The sequence below is a fragment of the Cryptomeria japonica genome, chromosome 9 (genome assembly GCF_030272615.1).
Source record: "Cryptomeria japonica chromosome 9, Sugi_1.0, whole genome shotgun sequence".
Lineage (NCBI taxonomy): Eukaryota > Viridiplantae > Streptophyta > Pinopsida > Cupressales > Cupressaceae > Cryptomeria > Cryptomeria japonica.
In genome coordinates this window covers 543,102,765-543,125,714 of record NC_081413.1, presented here as the reverse complement: position 1 = coordinate 543,125,714, position 22,950 = coordinate 543,102,765, and positions in this window count along the sequence as shown.

The window sequence follows — 22,950 nt, the reverse complement described above, 5'->3', positions numbered from 1 at the left end:
CTTCAGTTCAACTTTAACCATGAGTGCCACATGTGGATTCATCTTTCGTAGTTTTTGCTTGATTGACTTAGCTCCTGGAGCAATAGACAAATGATGCATGGTTAATTATGGATCAATCCCAGGCATATCTACATATGACCAAGCAAAGTTGACTTGCTTTTCTTTAAAAAAATTGATAAATTGTGATCTTTCTTCCTCTGTCAAAGATTATGCTAGGTGTATATTCTTGGTTGCTTTTGTAGTACCAATGTTGATTGATTGAGTGGGATCAATCAATATGGGTGATCGCTCATGATAATGCTCAGGAAGAGTGTCAAGTCTCCTATCTTTAGGTGCCTTAAAAAGGTTTTCACCCTCAAATGCATCCTTTATTTTTACTTTTTGTGATCTATTGCTGCCATTGACTGGTTTTCAGCAATAGATCCTTTATTTTGTTCATTTTTGCGACTGAGAGACTTGGCACTCCCCTGATTGCAGATGTTGTTACTTTGTTCACTGGTAGAGTCTGTTTCCGGGTTAATGGTACATAAGTAATGGATAATGGATTCGTCATTTGGGAAAATTGGTATATCATGAGTTTCAGGTTCATCCCAGTCTATGAGGTCAGGAAAGACAAGTGGTAAGGAGTCGTTAGGTGGATCAAGTTTGATTGTTGTAAGTGTCAGGATGGAGGTATCATCGTGGTTGGTCTGGGTGTTAAAGAAGTTAAGGATCTCGTCGAGGTCTTCGATCGTATCATCTTCCGTATAGAATTGCTTGTAATGTTGTTGCTCATTTTTCTTGGCGTCATAGATATTTTGTGGACCAAATTCAAGTGTTCTAGATTTTGTGTCGCATTCTTCTTGAGAGATGGGTGTATGACTATCATTTGCATCAATATCTTTAGTAACATTAGAACAACTGCCCCATTCATATTCATTGGAATCAGTGTCAGAGGTATTATCTCAGATTCTGGCAATGCTGTGAACTGGTATGTTGTAGGGTGAGAACAAGTCTTTGATGATCGATACAAGTCTGATGGTTTTATCTGATTCCGTGTCAGATCATGCTTCCACTCTTTGCATTTGTTCATATACTATCTCTCCTCGGGGAGGAATGATGTTACTAGGAGATGATTCTTCTTTGTTGCATAGTGGTTCTTGAATATGATGTGCTTTTGCAGTAGATTCTTTCTTCTTTTGTTTGATAGGTTTCTCTTGATGTTGTTTGTGTTCTTGATATTCATGTTCTTTGCATATTGTCTTTGCTGACTCAAATAGTGCCTCTTGCCAAGAGTCTTCGTTGTACTTCTTCTTTGCCTTCCACTGAGGTTTTTGATATTTTCTTGGTGTTTTCCTTGGTGGTAGAATGTGTTCATAGCCCAATCCTGTTTTATCTTTACTGAACTGTGAATGAGGATCTATTGGTTTTGTGACGCCTTCCTGACATTTTTCGATAGGTCCTTTGCCATTGCATCCCATGAGTTGCATGATTAAGTAACCTTTTCCATATAGGTGTGTTGGTATAGCTACTTCCATAGTAGTTGCTCTGTCATCTTCTTCTTCATCCTTGTACAACCAACTAAGGATGCCTTTTTCCTCTGATTCATGCTCTAGAGTGCCTAGTTGGATAAATGTGCCATCAAACTTGGTGATGGGTTGGGTTGCTTGATGTGTTGATGCTGTAGGTAATCCATGAGATTTAGGTGATGTTGGTAAGTTGGCCAAACACAAAGGTTCCAAAGATTATTCTCCCATGCCTTGTTCTTTGATTTTCATTTTCTGTTTGAAATCTATAGATAGTGATGTAGACTTTTCTTGCTGAAGATCTGGTGTTGAGTAACTTTGTTTTTCTCTATTATGTGGAACCAAGCTATCTTGGTCTGCCCCCATAGCATTACAATGTTAAAATGGATTATGATCTATTGATATAGAAATCTCCTACCCATTGTAGGGGAATTTAACACACTGATGATAAGTAGAAGGTACTACTTGCATTTCATGTATCCAAGGCCGACCTAATAAGATATTGTATGTGAAGTCTATGTCTAAGACTTGGCACATAGTGTCCCTTTGTATTGGTCCTACTTGAATTGGCAACATTACTATTCCTTTGGATGATCTCTCTTCGTCATCATATGCTTTGATAGTGATCTTTTTGCGTGGATCAATAGATTGCTCGGAGAAGCCTAATGCACATATGAGTTTCAAGATACAGATATTGAGTCCAGCTCCTCCATCTATTAATACTCTTTTGACTCGATGCTTGTAGACCAAGACTTCAATGTGGAGTGGAGTATTGTGTGGATGGCTCAATGAGATATTATGATGCTCAGAAAAAGTGAGGTTATGAGGCCCTGTCATATGAGCCACCATGGCTTGGAATTTGTCAGCATCCAGATCTTGAGGTACATTTGTTTCCAATAATGCTTGCTCCAATATGTCTTTATGTTTTGGCGAAAGTTTTAGTAACTCTAGTATAGATATTTGAGCAGGAGTTTTGCGCAGTTGATTGACTAGATCATATTGAATTTTGGGTATGGAGTTTGCTGTTGACATATGCCCCTTCAAGACATATTTTTGAGCTCTGATTGTTACATTGACGGATTCATGTTCACACTTGTCCTTGATTGTGATAACATTGACTTGATTGTCCTCAGCTAACATGTGATTGATGGTGTTATTGTATATGTGATTTATACAAGCTCCACGTGTATCGTTTGAGGTTGAAGCTCCCTCCTTGTTGTAGTTTGGAAGAGGATTCTTAAAGGCTCCATGGTCACCATTTGTCTTGAGACCATCGACTGTCAAATCACCTCTATCAATCATGTCTTGAACAAGGTTTTTCAGCCTCATGCAATCATTTGTTTGATGACCTTTGTTGTGATGAAAATCACAAAAGTGTGAGTCATTCCACCAGGGTGGTTTGATTTGTGGTTCAAAGTTGTTGATTGTTGGTAAGGAGATAATTTTCTTTGCCAGGAGCTCTCTGAATGCTGACTCCAATGATTGCCCTAGTGGTGTGTAAATGTGTTTCGGAAAGTTGTTTGCATTACCTCGTGAGTTTGGATTAGATCCTCGATTGGTATTATTGTTTTGGGCATTGTTGGTGTTGTTTGTGTTGAGTTGATCTTGATTGGTATTTGGTGCATAAGTGTTAGTGCCTTGGTTAGCACCTTTGGGATTCTTTGTAGCTTGAGGATTACCTGATAATGCTAGCACTGGTTGCTTGGATTTTGGATCATTTGATTCATTTCCTCCTTCATTTCCAATGTTTTTGTTTCTGGTCCAGAACATGGATTTGTCTAAGTTGTTGTAATTGGATGAACTTGTTCCTTCTTTGAAAAATTCTAATGTTCCTTTCTTGACACATGCTTCTTCTACTTGGATCCCATTCTCAATCAATTTGGCAAAAGATGGTATGCATTGAAGCTTGAGTATGTAACTCATCTCACTATTCAAGTTGTCGATGAAAATCTCCATCTTTTCCTTTTCAGGCACATCTCAAGGATATCTTGAAACCATATGCCGCCGACGTTGAAGGAATACCATGAACGTTTCATTGTTTTTCTGTTTGGTGTTACAGACATCTAACACGGTGATAGCGTGCTGAATGTTATTGGAATATTGAGTTATGAATTTGTTGAGTAGTTCATCGAATGATCTGACGGGTGGTGTGATTTTGGATAACCATTCCATTGTTTGTCCTCCCAAGATTCTTGGGAATAACGTCATCAAATAGGTGTCATCATGGGCGAATTCAAGACTCGTGGTACAAAATTCTTGAACATGATCATGAGGATCACTTTTCCCATCATATTTGTCAAATTTTGGAATGTCTAAGTTTGGGGGAAAAGGCACCATGTTCAATCGTTTGTCAAACGGATAAGGACCAATTTCAGTTAAGGAGTACAGTATTGTTGTCCCTTGTTGAATGTCTTGCATTTGTCTTTGTAACATTTGCATTTTTTGAGTGAGAGAAATCAAAGGTGCATTATTTTTCCGAGGGAAGAGTTCTTCCCTTATATTAGTTCTCAGCTGAAATGGTGTGTGGAACGGTATGTTTGGTTCGGGGATGTTTTGCTCAGGGATATCCTGCTTTGGCAGATTTTGCTCTAGCGTGTTTTGTTCTGGGTCACGTGTTTCCTCCTCTCTTTGTTGTTCTTGATAATCATAATGTCGAGACCTTGTTCTAAAAATGTCAGTGTCAAAGTCTTCAGGAAGTTTAACTCCCTTGCTTGTGAGCATGAGTAGGTATTTTTCCTTGTCGTTTTCCACGAGTCTTTCCACAAGCTTTTGAAACGAAGCACTTTCTTGACATTCTTGAAGGAGTTCTTCAAAAATTTTGGTGTCCTTAAGATTTGGAGCCTCGAAAGGATTTGATAATCTTCGATTCATGCTAGATTTTGGTTGTATTTCGCTTTGTTTGTTTCATTGAGAGCGAGTAACAACAGGCATCTAATAGAAGCTTTCTAGGACAAAAGAAATGAACTGTTCTTCAATGTTTTGTTCAGGGGTTGGTGGTTCAAATCAGGGTATGTTGTAAGTGATGCACTCTTCGAGAAAGAAGGCTAGATTGATCTTTCCTCCTTGATTTATGCGTTGACTGAATGCGGACTTTTGATAGAATGTTCTACTCCTCAATGGTTCCTTGTCAAATTCGTTTGTTTTGTCTTGAAGATATAAGTGTATATGACGAAGGAATGTTCGATGAGATTTGAAGAGTTGACGATTGATGTATAAAAACTTATTCCGTTTGGCAAGTTTTGAAGAACTGGGTTGTTGTTTCTTCAACTTAGTGTTATGATAAATACTCTTTCTTCTCAGAATATGAGGATTAGTCATGCACAAGCGATCAATGGTTTCCTTTGATTTTGTTTTGGATTTAGTTTAGCTTGTTTTGGAAACTCAAGTTTACTTTATTAAAGTGAAGGTTTAGATGCCCCCTCACGGCAAAGTGTGTCAAATGATATGGAATACGAGCTTTCCCGATATGGAAACTCAATTTGACAACTTGGAGTTTTAAAGCAAGTGTGTTTTGGGATAGAAATCTGTTTGATTGAAGGACTTGTTTGATACCTATGATGAGGTTTCCTGATTTTGATAGGAAAGATGTGTTTATCCCGTGACTAGTTTTCAGATTTTGGACAACTTTGTTTGACGGAGAACTTGCTTTTAGGAATAGTTTTTGATATTCTGTTTTGGTTTTCTATTTGATGAAGTTCAGGCTGAGGAAGGAAAGCTCCTAAAATTGTTTTCAAAATTTTCAAAAATGACCTTTGTTTTGCCCCCTATTTTTCTGGTTTTGGCTACGTGCTAAGACAAAGACGCAATGCGCTATAAAAAGTTCTCAATGTGCTAGAGAAAAGACTCCACGCGCTAAGCTGCCCCTTGCGATGCGCTAACTAGTAAATTCTATTTTGTCTCAGTTCAAAAATGTCATGCATTAATATGGGCCGCTAACGCGCTAACTGTTAAACCCTACGTGCTAAGGTTTAGTCTCCAGGCGCTAAGTTGTTGCTTCAACGCGTTAAACTATGTTCAAAATGCGCTACTTGAAATTGCTAGTTTTGGATTTTGATGAAGCGCTAACGTCAATACTTAATGCGCTAAGGTGAAGGTTTAATGTGCTAAAAGATGGTTTCTATGCGCTAAGAAGTTGCTCTTATGCACTAAACTGCCCTGATTCTTTGACTTGGTTGTTTTTCTGCAATTTTTGGAATTTTGTTTTGAGTTTTTAGTGATGATAGATGATTTTTTGAAGTAACAAATGAAGACACGACACCAAAGAGATAATAATTTTGTTTAATCTAAACAATGAGTGTATGTTCTGCGAGGATGTGTTCAAATCCCCAATGTTTTAACAGGTTTAGATACAACAAGCAATTCAGTTAAACTCTTTATTCAAGGGTCATAAGTAATATCATAACCCACTAGTCTCGATACTCCATTAGCTCAAACAGCCATGTCACCCTCTAGGGGGTGCCCCTTTTTTTGCCTTTTGCCACAAGTTAACCCAAAGTGAATTGCTCCACAATTGAGTAGTTATCTTGGGAGATATATGGTGAGTGATCTTGGCGACGGATTCTTCCCCACCCTTGCACTATGATATTACAAATGTCTGGTTACTGAGGTCAGCTCAAAGTTTCTATGCCAAGGTTCGTAATCAGGCTTCCTATTCGACCGTCAGTGATAAACTCCCTCAGGAGGCTTCCCAACCTTTAGAATAAAGGATTTACGTATCTCAAGGATACTGGGGGAAGGCTAATTGTTGCACGCAACCATTGAAAAGGACTTTCGTCACTTTCCACTTTTGATTATAGTGGGTTGGAACACTTAGCTTCAAAGTCATTTCCCACTTAGGTCGTTCCCTTCACACCGACCAAAAATGGCTTTAAGAGTTTTTCAACCCCTCGGGAAGGCATGCCTACTAAAGGATTTAAATGCTGTATGACTGAAAGCGTAAGAGTGGTCTGGCTTTTTGATCACCCAGTTAAGGGGAGAGCATATACCTTCCACTTTCGAGACAAAGCACACAAGTTCTTTTTAGCCCTTTAAAGCAATGTTTTGCTAACTCTATATAGTAATGTTGCTCCACGAAAACATGGTGTTTATTTTATCCTTTCAAGGCAATGATTTTCTGATCTGTTGAAAAGGAACCTGTCAACAAAAGAAATCGATTTGAAAGGGGAAGATCTTCCCTCTTTAGTTGTAAATGATTTTTGGACTTGTGTGATTCTTTACGTTGCAAAAACTAAAAATGGATCCTTTTATGCACCAAAGGATGGTGAAGTTCTTTTTAAGCCCTTTTGATTGCAAAACTTAAAAAATTGTTTTTGGTTCTTTTTAAAACCCAATTGAAGATTTTGTCTCCCTAGGAAAAGCAAAAATGATTTTTTTTGTGGTTTTTTTTAAAGCCCAAACAAAGTGAGTTCAATTTTATCCAACAAAATTAAAAAAAAAAAACTCTAAATTCTAACTAACTTAAATAAGTTAGTAAAAATTTAAACTTTTTAGGATTCTAGAAATAAAACTAAGCTCCCATCTGCAATAAACTGTCAAAAAAAACCTGCAAAATACCAAGTAACACCGTTAGAAAAATCTATGGATTTTGTAGACTTCAACAAGTCTAGTTTCAAATTCGGATACAATTTTTTAACTTTGTCTCTATCCGTGATGCACTACAGAACAGACAGTACGCGCTACAAGATAATCGAGATGCACTATCGGACAGACCCGATGCACTGAACTATTTTCCGAATGCGCTGCTTTGTTATTCTCCCGCGCCGAGGCCTACAGGAAAATGTTAGTGGGGATGATGCACTAAGATATGGTCTGCACATGCTGGGGAATGAGTCCCACGCATAGTGATTCGGATGCGCTGAAAGATTAACCAAATGCACTAAGGGATGTTCCCTACGCGCTGATTCTTGTTTCCCACGTACCTGCAAAAGTGATTATTTTTAAAAACCGATTTGATTAATGGGGTAGAGCCCCACGGTGGGTGCCAGAAATGTGTGCGGGAAAAGAGGGTCAATGAAACTTAAAATGCGAAAATGTGGTCTCAAAGAGGCTTGTTCACACACCCATGAGACTTCTTGGTGCAAGTTATGGAGTCATGAAGAATGACTCAACTTCCCAAGGTTGGTTCCATGGTTCTCTATCTCACAAGGTCCCTCAAGCCAGTGCCTTTGCTCTCAAATCACTGAGCAAAGTGGCTTAGGGATGACGAATGCAAGAACGAGGGATGCTTTTGATTGAGTTAAATATGAAATGCATCCTATCTATGCATGATTCTATAAATGCAATAAACTAGATTATAAGATGACAAGGTTAGTAGCAATACTATCCTAGAATGATATACTAGTTAATGATTTAAGTTAATGATGAAGGAAATAGTCTAAAATGCTTATTAGATTAATTCCTATTACAAAGAGAAGCTAGATGTATTGATTTATTTGAGCATAAATGAGATATTAAAAGCTTGCATGGATCCTAAAATGGAGGAATGAGAGCTCTATTTATAGTGAAAATAGGGCAATGGATGGTCAGGATTGAAAGAGTTAATCAAGGGTCAAGTTTGAAAGTTATCAATCCATGTTTACAATTTTCACCAATGAAATGGTGACAATTGTCAACATAAGACTGGTTGAGAGGAGATGAAAGAAGCATTAAATGCTTGAGAAGACCTCATGGTTACCTTAGGAGGCAAGGGTTAAGGTTAGGTTAGGGTTATCCAATGGATAAAGCTTTTACCCAAAGGGTAAACTCTTGTGCAAAGGTTAAAGGGATAACCATGGTCAAAGCAATGAATGCTTGATGAGACCCTTGGGTTAGATGTAGGTTGAGTTTAGAGAAAAAGTCTCTAATCATGCTAAAGGGTTGAGTTAACCATTAATGGTTTGGAAAACTTTCAAGGTCAAGTTGTTGAGGACCTAAAGCCTTTAATGGTTTTCAAAGACTTTAAAGGTTTGAGAAGTGACTTCCCTTTGCTTAGGGATGTGACAATATTTAAGAAATGGGTTAGGCTAATTTAGAAGTGATTAGAAGAATCTAGAATGGGTTTTAGAGAGGTAAGTGGGAGATGTAGGAAAATGCAAGTGGGTGAGGAATAATAGGATTAATTAAAATAAATTGCTTTATTTTAATTTGGTTACAAGTTGGGAATTTAAATAAATTAGATTTATTCAATTTGGGGTAAACTATTAATTAAATGTAAATTTAATCAAAAGTAAGGAGAATGGATTTAATTAAATAAAATGATTTATTCAATTAAATGACATAAAGGGCTTAAGTGAATTTAACTAAATAAATTGAATAATTTATTTAATTAAATAGAAGAATGTGGGTGATTTAATTAAATTAGATTTAACTAAATAGAGGAATGAGAATAAAATGAACATTGAATATTCATTTAGGAATATGGTCATTTTTATACGTCTACAGCCCCAAGGTCTCTTCTTTTTCTACCTACTAAATGGAGATGATGGCTATCTAGGGATTAGAAGTGTTATTTGCCTTGCTTGTATTCTTGGACATTCTCTTGCTCTTGCTCTATTTTCAATCAATAGATATTTCTCCCAAGAGAGGTCACCATGCTTATTTTTTTATAAAATGAGAAAATTTGTTTTTCTTTAGGTTCCCCATGGAAGTATATCCAAAAAGCTTCAAGAGTTTTAATATTTAGAGAACCATGTGTTGCATATCTCCATCATCTTAATAGAGGTTATACGTGCAATAGGTTAGTCCTTGATCTAGCGAATAGGGGTGAGACAAACATCAAATACTAATATAGTTTATATGTATATGCACGTCTTTAGTAATGATTAATCCTATTTAGGATACCTCTAGAAATGCACTCCTAGATTTAGTTAAGCCCAAAGTGAAGGGGAGATTATCCACTCTCAATAGTTGGCCTACCATAATTCACTTCTTGTTGACGAGTTGATCTATCCACCCTTTAAGAATGAGATTTTTATTTCATTTGAAGTGGATTGATCCCTTTAAAAGTGTAAAAAAATATTTTAGCACTCAATAAAATTGTGACATTACTAGGAAAGAATTTCCCATTGTTGGGAAAGAGATAATTAGGAAATCTCAAAGATCTCAACAACTCCATTTTTTTATAGTTGTACATTTTATTTTTACATTGAGTTAATAACCTGTTCACATCTGCCAATAGAATGATGTCATTTCTATGAGATGTCATCTTGGTTGTTATTTTGAGTGCCACCATAGCATGAACACTATTAAGGGAACTTTTTTCCTATAAAGCGAAGAGTGGTGAATCTATCCTAAGCCAAATCTAAAACAAGCTTGAGGATCAAAAGAAATAAAAATTAGAAAAAGGATTTTATTTAAGATATCCTCGAGAACTTGAGGATATGAAAATATAAGTAGTAAAATAATGTGTTGCATGAAATTTTAGAAACGAAGGTATGTCTACTAAACCACTTCCTTTTAATACCAAATTTGGTACTTCAAGAAGAGGTAGTATGCTTGTATGTTTGGAAGATTATTTTTTACATATTCATGTGATCAAGGAGAAACATTAGGCATAAATTTGTTATACAAATGAATCAATTAAATAGGGATGGAGATAATAGAATTACATCATAGGACCAATATTCACAAAATATAAACATGCTTGATCATATACATGGAAGAGTGATAACAGTGGGTTTGTACCCTAACTCTCTTACATCTTGTGATGTTGGTGCAACTATACAATCTAAAAATTAGTATAAAAAAAGGAAAAAGTTATAAGATGGTATATTTTATTGTACATATTAGGCAAAGGAAACAACAGATGAAAATAATCATAATTAATCATTTTCCTTTAATCTTTTCAATGATTTCAAGTCAAGGAAATAATTATAGAAGGAGTACTTTGTAACTAGCATCTTCCCTCGTGTGAGAAGGCCAGTTGCGCTCGAGTGAGCAGTCACTCAGCTTGAGGGTCGGACTGGCCTTTAAGGCCACATTCACTCCTTGTACCAGGCAACATTGATTTCTCCTATGTTGGGTAGGGTTAAGTTGTTCTTTTTCCGGTGGCTTATGGTGCAATCTTCTCCTGGCGACTCAAGGGACTCTGTGGGTGAGAGATCATTTAAGGAGGCGTTGGTCAACCGTCCTAGCTTGTCGAGCAATGAAACGTTTATTTCATAGGAGACACCACCAGACGAGCAAGAGCATCATGGAGGAGGTAAGGGTTCTAAAATTATTAAGCTCTTTGTTAAACATAATTCGCATATGGCTCATGCAATAGTTGATGAGAATAATAGATTAAAGTCTACTGCAATTTTCTTTGTTGCTCTTGATTTGAATTTGTTGCCCTCATGGAACTATATTAATAATTGGATACAAAGTATTTGGGTCAAGAAACTAGGGTTTCTATCTCCTTCTGTAGAATGGTGCAAAGGGGCCTATTAAATGTGTTTTTTAAATCCCCCAAACACTAGGATGATGTGATTCAAAAACAATTTTGGAATGTGGGAAAATATTGTTTTAGGGCCATGAGATGGTCTTCAGAAGCCAACAAAGATGAAGTCTTGGCTATCTCATGCCCTAGATGGATATCTATTCACGATGTTCCTCCCTATTTTTGGCATTTTTTACCCAAAGCATTAGAGAATCTTGGAGATGTCCTCAAAGCGGACAACTCTCCTACTCTTTTGTTGCATTTAGATGTGAGGATATTGGTCACCATTAATCCAGGTAAAGACTTACATAATGAATTGGTTGTGGAATTAGAGTCAAAAACTTCCTCCTACCCTGCGAAGTATTTGGGCGACATCAATGCTTGCTTTGTGTGTAAAATAGAAGGTCATTTGAGAAGGAATTGTCCTCTATTGGGAAGAAGGAAACCCCCTCCCCCCTCCGAGAAGAAAATCCCCCATGTTGATCATGGTTATGTTGCTCCTCTCGTTGTCTCTAGCCCCTGTCTGGCCTCCCCTCTTAGGTCTAGTCCGACTTCTTGTAGTGTCACTCCTATTCCTACTGCTAGCCCCTGAGCTCTTCTTGCTCCCTCCCTACCTCCCTCCCCCCTCCTACACCTCCTTCTCTCTCTTTGGCTATCCCTTTTGATGGAGGGGACCTTCCCCTCCCCTCGAATGCACACCAACTTGCTTTACAGAAGATCGAGGGTATTTTTCAGTTAAAAACAGGATTAAAAAAATGATTTCTAATAATAGCTTCAATAGTGTTGAAAAGAATGGAACCAACAATAGCCACCCTACTTTGGATGTGAGAGGGGCCTTGGGGGCCAAGGTCTCTAACCCTAATTGTATTGAGGAGGCTCCTAAAGAGGGGGCCAAATTGGGTGCAGACTCGAGAACTAATATTTAGCCTAAAGTTAATCATAAAGATCTAGATGAAGCTTGCTTTTAGATCAAGAAAGCTTACGATCCGCATATTCCTCTTATAGATGTGTTAATTGCATCTGAGCCCTCAAGTACTCCCCCCTTCAGATAGCCCCTGAATATAGGGAGGAACTCAGACCCGAACCCCCTAGACATCTCTCATACCCCTGGTAGGAGTGTTGTTGTTGGGAAGGAGAAGGAGGACATGGCTATCCCTCCTAATTGTGATGGTGCTATTGGATATAAAGACTGAAAGAGATGGGCCATTGTGCCATATAGGTCTTTCTCTGTTCAAAAATTGATTGAGGATGATATGTCTGATATTGGTTTGTAGAAAGCCAAGGCTAAGAATCCTAAACACATTAAGAAACACAAGAAAAACAAGCCTTCCACCCTAGGAGCTGAGCATGTTGATGAACTTAAAAAACAATGAGGTAGACCTCTTGGATCTACTAACAAAAAACCTATTCTTAGGGCCTCCAAAGCTCAATTCCCTAAGTGTTATAAAATATTTAGGGCCCCAATGGATACTTCTTAATTTTTTCCCATGGCCTTGAACCTAGTATCTTGGAATGTGAGGGGATTGGAATCCCTAGACAAGAAATATGTCATCAAAAGGTTTCTCAGAATCAAACAGGATGTTGACTTCCTCTTGCTGCAAGAGTTCAAGGCAGTCCAATTCTCCCTAGACATTAATTTGAAATGTCTCTAGAGAGAGGCTGCCCAATTAGTCACCAATCATGCTAAGGGGAAGGGTGGTGTTGCCATTGTTGTTTCCAAAAGATGGGCTAACTTTGTTGAACAATGGGGATGCTCTCCATGTATCAGGGCAGTGTAGATCAAACTTAATTTCAAGGGGGATATCTTTGGTATTACATCCATCTATGCCCCAAATGATCACATAGACCATATTGCATTATGGAATTGGCTGGCCAAATTGGACAATATCCCTTGGATATTTGGAGGGGACTTTAATATGATTGAACATGCTCAAGAAAAAAGCAGAGGCAACTAATTTGAGTGGAAACCTAATGAGAGATTCTTTTGGATGAGAATTATTAATAAACATGGCTTAATAGATCCTTTAGCTGGTAGAAAGCAAGATTATGGGGGTATCTAGTATACCCGGTGTAATTACCAACATGGTCACATGAGGATTTTGTAGATTGGATAGAGTTTATTTCAATAAATTCTCTTTCAGGGAGATTCAAGGAGACAATAATGCTAGTGTTAAAACCATCACATATACCTTGTTTGATCACCACCTGACAATAGTGTTTCTCAATCTCTTGTCCTCTTCCATTGCCCCTCAGTGTGCTAGTGATGGCTTTTCTCTCAACTCTGAGCTCCTTAAGGATGATGAAGTGGTGTTTGCAACCTATATTATCAGGCAATACAACTATTGGCACCCTAGCTTTGAGAATGCTATTGATAGATGGAAACAAAACGTGGATAGTTGGAAAGTGCTCTTTCAAAATGGGTAAAAAGAAAGATATTGATAGGAGGAAAGTGTAATTTGATCTGCACACTGATCTTGTGGCAGCAAAAGACCTTTTATAGAGACATCCTGATGATGTTGAAGTCATTATTAAGGCAAGGGTTACTAAAGATGGCCTGAGAGAGATCCAGAATAAGAAAATTTAGGGGGCCAAGGTGAGGGCTAGAGTAAATTGGGTTGATCATGGAGATAAGGGCTCCAAATTTTTCTTTCACTTCCTCAAAAGTAAGGAGGCAAGAGAACGTATCGAGTCTATTAGTGAGGGGGGGGAGAGAAATCTCTAATCGGGAGGATATTCTGAATGCCTTCTCCAAGTTTTACCGAGGTTTGTTCACTTCAAAGGATTATGGGCTTAATGTTGAAAGACAAAATATTTAATCAATTATTCCCAAAAAGGTCTCGGAGGATGATGCCTAACTATTGAATAAAAACTTAACTCTTGAAGAAATCCACGCGGCTATTTCAGCGCTTAACAATGACAAGGCCCTAGAGCCAAATGGGTTGACTATTGAATTCTACGAGAAGAACTATGATTGGATCAACAAAGATTTGTTGTAATTATATCGAGAGGCCATTGGACAAGGATCTTTGGGGGATAAGATTAACAATGGTGTAATCAAACTCATTCCTAAAGATGGAGACAAAACCCTTATTAAAAATTGGATGCTTATTACACTACTGAATGTGTCCTATAAAATACTGGCCAAAGTTCTTGCCAAAAGGCTTGAAAAGGTCCTTCCTAATATTATTAATAACACTCAAACTAGCTTCATTAGAGGGAGATACATTTTGGAAAATCTCATCACCTATTAGGAATCTATTCACTGGGCCCAAACTTCTAGGCATAATGGTGCAATGTTGTTGATTGATTTTGAAAAGGCCTACGATAGGATTGAATGGAAATTTGTTCTTATGATGTGGGAGAGCCTGGGATTTCCTCCTCTCTTCTATCTAATGGTCCAAACTCTATTAAAGGATGTGAGAGCTTGTGTGGAAGTGAATGGAAAGAGATCATAATATTTCTATGTCCTACTCTATTAGGCAGGGTTGTCCCCTTGCTCCAACCTTGTTTGTTATAGCTTATGATGCTCTTCATTATCTTCTAAGAGATAACTCTCTCTCTTGTAAGGTTAAAGGGGCCAACCTTCCTAATGGGGATGAGGTTCTCAATATCCAATTTGCAGATGATACCACCATTTTGGTGGACCTAGAAGAACAAAATATGGGTGCCCTTATGACTAAATTGGACATATTTTGCAAGGCCTCTGAGAGTAGAGTATCCTTGCCTATATCCATCATGCTGAGTTGGAACCACCAGGATTCAACATGGTTCACTAAGTACTCTATCTCTTGGGGTGGACCTGAGCATCGGGTCAGATACTTAGGAATTCCCTTTGCCATTAACCCCAATTTAAACTAGATGTGAGAATGGGTCAAATTGAAAATTGATAAAAAAAACAAAAAATGGAACACTTAGTATCTTACTATGGCAGGCAGGTTTCAGATTTGTTAGAAAATTCTCTCTTCATACAATATCTTGTACTCCTCGGCCTGACTCTTCAACAATTATCAGTTTTCCTTCATTTTGAAACTTGTCAGAGATTTCTTGTGGTTAGATGGGAAGGGAAGAAAGAAAAAACATGTAGTCAAGTGGAATTGGTGTATCATGAGAAGACAAAAGGGGGGCTTAGGGCTTAAATACCTAAGGCTCAAAGGTATTGCCTTGGCCTCCAAATGGATTTTCAAATCCCTTTATGGTGATGAATGTTGGAAAATCTTAATCAAAAACAATATTGCAAACTTAGTACCCAAGAAAGCTCCTTCTTGGAGAGGACCGCCCTTCAGTGATTTGGTGGCTGGGAACTTCCCTGTCAAACCAACAGGGTCTATTATTTTCAAATCTCTTTGGAGAGCCTGGGAATGGGTAAGACACTTGATTACAGGCAATTGGATTCTCAAATATGGGGGAACCATTTGGGGGCAAAAACTATATGGTGGAATTTGACTCACAGAGACAAGCCTCTGGCCCTCTTGCAAGGTTGTTCGGCTAAATCATGGGCCGAGAAGGGCATGAATTTTTTAGTGATATATTTGATAGAGGGAAACTCCTCTCCTGGTAGGACTTCATGAGCAAATTTGGCATTCCCCCTTCGCAGTTCTGAACCTTCTCTGTATTGCAATCTGCTTGCTCCTCCCTCCCCCCCTCCCTCCTTTGCTGCTTTGACGCTAATCATGTTGACTCTTACTCTTGGTCCATTGGAATTGCTCTATTTTCTACTCAAGCCAAGATTATCTACCTTACCCTGTCTGATAATGAAGAGATTCTTTCCTTTCTATCCCGGTCCTGGACCCCTTGCTTGCCCCTTGGTGAATGGCTTAAGATTCTTTCCTGCCTGTGGTCTTCCCCCATTGAACCTAAGAAGTTCTTTATGTGGAAATTAATCTTGAATAGGCCCCCTATGCATCAATCTAATGGGGACATCACTATTTGCAGTTGTTGTAGACTTCTAGATTTTGTCTTGCACATTTTTTTTCACTGTTTGTTTGCCAAAGAAGTCTGGCCTATGTTTGGGGTGGTTTTGAGATGTAATGTTGATGTCATTGATATTATCTGTGGAAATATTGGCAAGATTAATAAGATTTGTAATTTTTTTTGGTTTGTTCTTTCTATCAACATTCTTTGGACCATATGGAAACTTAGGAATGACAATGTTTTTAATAATAGATGTGAATCCCTTACCGAGTCTTTGAGGAGACTCATTCTTCCCGATGTTTCTTGGCAGGTCACTGTAGTGATGAAATTATCTAGGAAGAAGTTCGAGGACCTCATGACAGATGGGGTGGCCAGGGTCTACAAGTGGGAAGTTACTCATGGATTCACATGGACAGGTCATGAAGCAACCAAAACCCCTTTTGAAATGGCTCTCCATAATTTTATGAGAGAAATGAATGCAAATAGGGGAGGAGGCAGGATCCAACAGATTGGGAATATTCCAGTGGCACAACAAGTTGTTTATCCTTACCTGAACCACATCCTAGATGACCATGAGCTCATATGGATGGAGGGGCAAACTTGTTGGGTAGCGTGGTTTGAGATTGATGCCAGACTAACTCCCATTGATGGGGAGTTCCAATTCATATAGAGACTGATATGTTGTTGTTTTCTCTTTTTGATTCACTATGATAATCGGTGACTCTGATATCTATTGTATATATTTCGATGTTATTACTATGCATCTCTAACTTTTTGGATTAGTGGTGGTTGATGACAGGGACTCATTCCCTCATGCTATGAATGTAACAAATACTCTAGTTCCGTCAAAGTTGTTTTTGTAATTGATATGTTTTGATCTTATGATAGTTAATATAAAAAAAGGAAACAAGGGATTCAAGCTAAAATTGAATCACAATAGGCACAAATTTTCCAAAATTCCCAATAGCTAGATCATAACTAACATACTCAAAATATCCAACAATAATATAAAAAAAATCCCACATTATTTGATTAATAGTATTATCAATAGCCGAATAATAGATAAAATGTGAGACCTCAATTCAAAAGGAATTCTCAAAGGTTTCCTATAGTTAGGCAATCTTCGGGGTTTAACATATAAAAGTAGTTGGATTCCTTTTGCATCCCTAGTTTCCCAAACGTAATCATGAATGAAATAAGAGGAAAGATACCAAGGTTACTAATTATCAATGTAGTTATAGGGGAGGAACATTTAAGGTACTTCATCAATGTCATAGAAAAATGTGATATTGAGGATGAAGATGCGATGATGATTTTGTTTGTGCAATCCTTGGAGGAAAGTGCAAAAGAGTGGTGTAGAAGCCTAATGGACAACAACATTGAACATAGAAGTCAATGGTAATTTTTAGATTAGTTTATGAGAATAGGACAGAACCTAGGCTTTCTATACATGGACTTGCAACCATCAATAAAGGTATTAATGAAATGGTGGTTAATTTCAATAACAAATTAGTAGTTCTTACATAACATGATGATGATTATTTAATACTAGTTTATCATCTTTACACACATAGTTCAATTACATTGTAAGAATTTCATCCTCTTCAAATTACTCTTCAAGCTCTTCCTCATCTAAGGTACCCTTAGTTCATAGGGGCTTCACTAGCTAAGAAATATTATATCACGTGTATTCATATTGGGGGGTTTAATATCCCAAAAAATGAGCTCAATATATTGCCAATCTGTTGAAAATAGGGGGTTTTTTAATTCGGGTTGTGTATTGGGAGGGGGTGACAAAAAATGAGTTAAGAACAATATTTTTTGAAAATAAGAGAATTCTTTAATATGCTATGAATGCATGTGATATAACCCAGGTTCACTGAGTGAAGCCCTCGTGCCTTAGTTATACAATCATGATAGCATGGACACAATTATATTTGATAATGGTTTCCTTGGAGAGAGCAAGAGTGTTGCATTCATAGCCAAAGGGAAGTCTCTAACAGTTGAGGGTTTTATCTTTGAGGTTTGACATGGAATTTTATTTGGTGGTTCTCGACTCTTGGTAATTTTGTCCAACTTATTTCCCTTCCATGTTTTGATCCATTTGATGTTTTTTTCTAAAGTCTTGGTGTTAGATATTGTTTCTATTTCAATTTTTGGTTGTGTGGTAGTAGTTACTTTAGATACTTTTGGGTTTGTTTATCAGTGGTTTCATTTTCTTGAAACTTTCTCATTTCCTTCCCTTCTACAACCCATGACTTCTAACACCAAGTAGCCATATTAGTGCAAGGAAGGTTTGATCATCTACGTCCAAAGGTCAAAATCTATGCATTTTTGTAAAACATCATTTTTTCACAACATAATAATAAATAAGTAACACACATTCAGGGACAATATTACAAACTATTTTTTGTATATAATTATGTAGCATACGAGGTCAATTGGAAGGACATTCAACAAATGATGTTGTTTGCCCAACAAAGGTATTGATGGAGAATTGATAGATTCAAATCAACTATGCATCTACTTAAAGGGATTTAAACACAAAAAAAATATAGCCTCTAAATCATGAAGATAATTGAGTTTCATAACCAATAGGATCATGTTATGTTTGCAATAGGGAGATGATGAGAGGGGAATCATAAGAGATAGAAAGAGTGGGGTATTGATGGGAAGAGAGATAAGAGATAGAAACAAGGACATATAAAGAGAGAGGAGAGAGGGATATATAAAGATAAAGGTAGGAAGTGATGTATGGAGAGAGGTAGTGAGGGAGAGAAATAGGGGCATAGAGAGATGGAGAGATAATGAGATAGAGATAGAAGGAGAGATGGAAGGAGATATATGGAGAGATAGAGATAGAGATGCAAAGAGATACGGATGTAGAGGTATAAGAAGAGGTAGAGGGGTAGAGGGAGGGAGAGAGATGGATGGATAAAGAGAGTCTAGACATTTCTAGAGAGAGAGAGAGAGAGAGAGAGAGAGAGAGAGAGAGAGAGAGAGAGAGAGAGAGCCCAGTATCTATCTCTTTTTGTTGCTTTCTCTCTACCTCTCCCCCTGCCTTCATCCTTCTATCATTCTCTCTCTTCTCTATTGTGTTTATGTGCCAAGCTCCACCAATTAGATTCACATCAATAATGTATAGACCATTTGATTGTACTTTTAGTAGTGCATGCTTCACCTCTTCATCCCTTCTTAGCTAAAAATTAACAAGAAAATTCCTTAGTGTGTGAAATTCATAGCTTGCAAGCATATAGGTATATATAATTAGAGATTTGTGGACCAATGATATAATAGTTTTAATGAAATCTTAAATTATTTATAATCAACATGTATGTCCTCATATTGATTTCTTAGTCATCTATACACTATCCTTTCATTCCTTTATCCCTTTATCCTTTTCAAGATAGAAAACATGCGAAGGTTCAAAATACAAAACAAAAAAATAATTAATGTGGAACTACACTTTTACATTTATCAAAGAAAAGTTGGCATAACCACTTATAAAGATGGAATTTAGAATTATATTGTTCTCCAATAACATCACTAAATGATAAGATTAAATGACATAGAATTTAGAATTATATTGTTCTCCAATAACATCACCAAATGATAAGAATGATAAGATTAAATGACATTAGAATCAATGTGTGACTGTTTTAGGATGGATTGGAAAACGTAGGGGTAATTGGAATTATTACAACAGCTGTCCACTTGTATTTTTCATCGAACTTTAGGTTTTGGAGATATTCATTAATATGGGAACCGATTTGTAATAAATCGGGGATAGCAGGGTAATTGGCTGTGTTATTTTTTGGAGACATTGATTAACATGGTGACTGATTTGTGATTAATTTTTTTATATGGTGAAGCTGGGACAATTACAGCCATTACATTTACAGCTGCCAATTTACTGCCTGCTCACAAATTGTGATGGACAACTGTTTGAAATCAACTAAATTTTTGTCTGAGTAACAACTATAGGACCAGATAAGATTCCATTGTTACAGAATTGTTCCATACAGCGTTAGGGTCTTATGTTTCTCCAACTTGCCATCGTACGTCGTATGGACATCTAGTTTGCTTAAGGTCAAGAACTTCTGTAACCTAGAGTGCTGTTTTTCTGTTGAAGAATCATGGTTGAAGATTCTTTGGCATTGCTGGCAGATTTTGAACCTGGAACGTTTTGGTGATTTAATGGCTGGGGTCTGACCTTACAGCTCCACCAAATTGCAATGGACAACGTGCCCTAGAATGCTTATTAACAAAAGAGAGAGTAAAACAGAAATATTATCTCCAGAGACCAATAGCGAGTTGTGTTGAGAGGGGCACAGAGTAGTACAATCTGATTAGAATTCCAGATAAAACAGAGGTAACATACATAGAGATGATGGCAGTTGGAATTGTTTGTGATGAAAAATCAAAAAACAAATACTCGAAATAAAGAAAAATTTAGAAATTAAATGGACTGCAAATTAGTGGATAAATTTTGGAATCCTAGTATTGATAAAAAAATAACATTACACTATATAGCGGTCATCAATTGAGGTGCATAAATCACAATGCACCACTAGGCATGATATCAAGTTACTTGTTTACCACAAAAGATCATCATGAGAGATATCAGACTAGAATTTTCTTTTCCCTGAACTGCCAGGCAATGAATTCAAGTAGAAGCATTGTATGTGCTAGGCTTCCATGTTGCTTTCTCACAAACAATTTTTTTCCATATTGCCTTCAAATGACAGACCCCAGACAGATCCACCTCTCTAGGATTCTGTGAGTTGCAAAAGTCTTTTAGTCAGGGCTCTGTATTCCTTAAGGGATGCATAACCTTTCTAGATAAAATTAATAAATCCAATCTACATACGAATTGGGGTAATGCATAACCTTTCTAGATAAAATTAATAAATCCAATCTACATACGAATTGGGGTAAAACTCAAGATAGGAACAGGCTTGCAAATTTTATTAAAGGAAAGAGAACATATCTTTCATAAAACAGAAGCTATTTTGTATCTTTTTTGCATTTTCCATGTGGTGCTTTTGCTAAGCTTTCGGTAGCAAAAATTGTGTAGCGATGAGTAAGAGATATACATGGTGGACAATTTTGGTGATGCTTCAAACTTTTTAACATAGAGTCGTAGACAGATTATATTCTGACGGCAGGGATGACAAGTAAAAAATATATGGAATTTTTAAAAAAATATAGGAAATTTCAATTATTAATTTATTATAAATAAGGCATACATCATATACATGAACCTCAATAACATTAGAGTTGAATTGAGAATTTACATGAGATTCAGAAAAATCAACAAATTTCATTGCACTCGTTTGTCAATGTGCACATATATTAATTTGTATATTTACTAGTTTCTATAACTTCCTGATCTACCCTGATAGCAAGTTATAAAAGAATTTACATTTTATATTACAAAGGTCAAGAATGAAATTCAACACACAATAACAGCTGTATACATGCTTTTAGTTGTTTACAGATGGCTTATTAACAGTCTACAATTGTTGATCTTGAGTCCGTACAGACAATGTAGTAACTGTAATGTAGAAAACAACCATATGGTTGTCTTAACAGCATGCAAACAACAGTAAATAAGAAAAAGGAAAGTCATACCCCTCTACTACAGGGGTTTGGAATGATCATAACTTTTCACTATTCGCTGCTCTAGCATAGATCAACTAACTTGTGCTTAACATAATCGTTGAAAAATTCATATGATACACCATACAAGGCAGTAACTATCATCACTGCCATCACTCTGGTAAGAACCAGTACCGTAGAAAATAAACTTTTTTAAGCAATAACAAAAGAAAATCCCTTTACCACAGGCAATTATCCACCCCCTATCTAGTAATTCGTTTACAAACTTCATCAAATTATATCCCCTTTTGGATTGGCCGAGAGCATTTTCTCTTCAATATTTTTTAGGATTTTTCTGATCTTTAACCCCAAAAAAATTGAACTTAAGTTTGCCAATTACCAAAATTGCCCGCAAACTTGTCTCTAATTTCATATAAAATGCACATAAAGTTATTAGATTCACCAAAACATCTACGTATTAGAATTCCCTATAACTAATATATAACACGTATATTTCTTATTTAATTGGTAAAAAGAGTTACCCCTATAATGCTTCCCCTTGTCATCATTTTAATTCACATGAAACCCAACTGTCTACACCTCTCGCAACCTTCTAACGGGGAAGAATACACCCAAATGGATACGCCACTAAGCTAACAACAGTCCTCAATCAACCATGATCAGATAAACTTTACCCATCATGGGCTCCGAACATTGGTTTAAAGCCACATTCCTCACTTGGGTACCCCAATTAGGGCCTGCATTTTCCTCTGGTAACTCAGTCTGAGCGAATAAAAAGTATTTCATCAAGGATCTGGATTGGATATTGGGCAAATGAATGAATAAAAATGAAGATATTTTTTTAAAATATAAATTAAAATGCAGTGAACATTAAAGGTAAACGAACAAAATTCTGCATTAACCATACCTGTAGAATGCAAGTATAACTATAATATCTTAACATTTAGTTTGAAGCCAAATTTTTACTATGACATAAGAAAAAAAAATTAGAAATGTATTTTTGTGCATGATAAATAAGAATTATATAAGACCCCCAAAAGGTGTTATGGGAGGTAAATTAGAAATGTATTTTTGTGCATTTCTATTGGATGTGTACATGAGGTGGATTTATGGGAGGTAAATTTAAATTTTTTTTTGCATTAATTGTTTGTTTTCAATCGAATGGAGAGCCTCACAATTGCTCTATTTAATGTTTCAGGTCCCAGATTTGGTGGTTGCAAACTAGAATCTGAACATTTATATTCAGAAGCTGGCTATTAGAGGATGAAAAGTTGAACAATTGTGAATGAGTGATGGGACTGTTTTGCCTCACAAGTTGGTCAACCATATATCAGTGATTTGACACTTTATCATGTAAAATTGTACAAATTGTAATACAATATTTTATATTTGTTTTATAAAATTGTACAAATATTAATATAATCATTTTACAACTGTATTTTATATCACATCAAAAGTGTGCTGAGTTGTAGGAATGTTGTTTTAATTTATTTAATGTGAAACATGTATTGAATGTTT